Genomic DNA, 3025 nt, shown 5'->3' with positions numbered 1-3025 from the left:
GCTTGGCAGGAGGCGGATAGTGGATGGGGCCAGGGTGCTCCCTTCCTCTGCTAGAGAAGGCGTCCCTCCACCACACCACTGGCGAGTAAACAAGGCATCAGACCCAGCCTAGGATGCGGACTGGGCCTCATCGCTAAGCTGTTTGTCCTGGGGACGTGAGCGCAGGCTTCTTTCTGGGCGCTCTCTGAACACGGAGGAAAGTCGCTTCTCTCACCAGCCAGCTCACCAGTCCACTCGAGACCCCCCCACCCGCCTCCCTACCTTTTTCCACCCCCCATCCCCGAACTGTGTGTCTCTGGCCTGACATCCCACCTGCCTTGGGCTCCTCTAGTCTAGAATGTTGGTCAACACCCCCCCCAAACTGGCCTCCCCCTGGCGAAGGCCATGGGGCCCCATGGGCCCCGAAAGATGTCTCCCAGAGCCCCAGGTGGGGTGGGGGGAAGTTTGTGAAGCAGTCCCATCTCACCTGCAACTTCCACCATCAACTTCCCTCCAACAGCCCGGAAGGAAGAACTAAGGCAATTTCTTAGTTCAGAGGTGCCTGACTTAGATTGCAAAGTTTGCACTCAGATTGCAAACCCTAGGGAACTTGCCTCCGTGCCTTCCAGACATTTAGGATTCTCCCACTCAGAGGAGACCCCAGAAGGCCTAAAAAGGGGCAAGAAACCGTAGAATGCGCACACCTCACCCTGTTCACGCATGATTCACTCAACAGGCGTTTAGCAAGTGCCAGCCTGGAGCCAGGAACACGTTCCTGTGTGTGCCGGGAAAGAAAACACTTTTCCTTTGGCCTCCTGTGTTTAGTGGCTGTGTGTGTACGCTTAGTCGCTCAGTCGACTGTGACCCCATGAACAGCAGCCCGCCAGGCTCCTCTGTCCATGGGATTCTCCAGGCAAGAATGCTGGAGTGGGTTGCCATTTCTTTCTCCAGGGGATTCTCCTGACCCAGGGATCGAAACCGAGTCTCTGGCATCTCCTGCATAGGATGCTTTACCACTCTGCCCCCTGGTTTGGCTGAGGTTGTGCTAATTAAACTGATGAAAGACGGATTAAAAAGGGAAAAGGTGCACACGTTTTATTTGACGTTAAAATTTTTACTTTAAGGCGGCATGGGAGCCTTCACAGATAAGAAGGAACCAAAGTGGACAGGAATGAGTACACAACATTTTAACAAAGAGCGCGATACATGGTGGGAACTAACACGACAGAGAAAAGGTGGCAGAGGGTAATGGATGGAGAAGCAAATGGAAGGGGAGGGTGTTCAGTAAGGAATGCCAAGCACATTCCTCTCTGTTGGCTCTGGGTGAAGAGTCTAGCGTCCTCCCAGAAGATTTAAGACTTGAGGTCTTCCTGGTAAGGAGGGCGACATGCCTTTACAAATGGAAATTTATTTTCTGCTTTTAAGCCAGACAGGAAGAAGGCAGAGATATTTTTTTCTTCTCTTTCTGCTATTTTTGTTAACTGCCTTCAGCTCAAAATAATCCTTATGCCAAAGAAACACATGTGGGTGGCATATTCTGGGCCCCCTTCTTGTGGACACGTGACCAGAAAGTTCACGGAGGCTCCTCACCGTGTTCAGACAAACACATCGTCGGTCAGTCCCTGCCCGGCCTGGAATCTAGCTGATCCCTTAGGAAATTATTATCTCCCCTGGCCATTCATGATCTTGTTCAAGAGTTAATAAGCAGCTCCCACCGGACACCATCCTTATCACTGGCCATCGTCCTTTTCATCCCCACTGGCCACCATCCGAGGCTTGTCACCTACACGGCGCCCTGGGTTTCACGCTATCTGGGCTATTCTCTGCGTGTTTCTTGGGCAGAGGTGTTTCCATTCAACCAGCTGATGGGTTCCTTGGGGGTAAGGATGGCAGCGACTCTTTTCTCTACAGAGGCTGCTACAGGGGAAGGTGTGGGAACATCACTTAGTCCCTGGGGGGCCGGGAATCAGGGGGCCTGGGAACTTGGACGGAAGAAATTACTGAATTATTTTCATGAGGCTCTAACAGCAACCTGGCTTTGTGGTGACATCACAGGCGGCCAGTCTTGGTGGGATGCAGTGTATGTCCCTGTCACTGATAGAAATCATGACACTCCAGACAGAGAAAGAGAAATGTCGTACGATACCCCTTATATGCAGAATCTAAAAAGAAATCCTGCCTCTTGTCACAGCCCATCGAAGGTGATTCAGGGACCTTGAACTACATTTGCTCATCATGGCTTTGAAATTACAGTTGCTATTAATAAAGAATCAGATGAAGGAGTATCATATTAGAAGTCTGGTTTTTAACATTTGGATAACTGCATTTTAACAGAAGTTGTTTTTCTCATCTTACATATTTTACTGCATGTATTTTTAACCGTCACCCAGAGGAGGGCTTCTCTAGTGGCTCAGATAGTAAAGAATCTGCTTGCAATGCAAGGAGACCCAGATTTGATCCCTGGGTTGGGAAGATTCCCTGGAGCAGGAAATGGCAACCCACTCCAGTATTCTTGCCTGGAGAACTCTATGAACAGAGGAGACTGGGGGCTACAGTCCATAGGGTCACAAGAGTCAGACACGACTGAGCAACTAACTGAGTAGGGTCCTTACTTTCACCTGACAGATCCAACAGGAGAAGAGAAGAGCCCTTGATCCAGTCTGACATTTTTGTCTTCCAAGTGGAGAAGTTGAGGCACAGGATTTCCCGCCCCCCACCCCCCCAAAGTGTCCCAGCTTTCTCCATCAAGACAGGACAAGAACCTTCAGCTTCTGGTTCCTTTTTGGGGCTTCCCTCACAGTGCAGACCCTGTTAACCCCTACACCCACCTCCTCACAGCCCCAAACACACAATGCTCCCCAAAGGCTGGGGTTTGAAACTACGGTGCAATTCCCTGATCCTTTGACTGTCCTGACTCTTTCTCAAGAGGACTTGACAACTGCCTTCCTTGTAATCTATTTGTCGTCTTCCACCTGGCCCAGAAAATCAATAGCAATGACAGTAACAGTAATGGCACCCGTCATTGAGGACCTACTCACAACATCCA

Source organism: Bison bison, unplaced genomic scaffold, assembly GCF_000754665.1.
Source record: "Bison bison bison isolate TAMUID 2011002044 unplaced genomic scaffold, Bison_UMD1.0 scf7180017864527, whole genome shotgun sequence".
NCBI classification, from domain to species: Eukaryota; Metazoa; Chordata; class Mammalia; order Artiodactyla; family Bovidae; genus Bison; species Bison bison.
Note: the sequence above shows the minus strand (reverse complement) of the source record.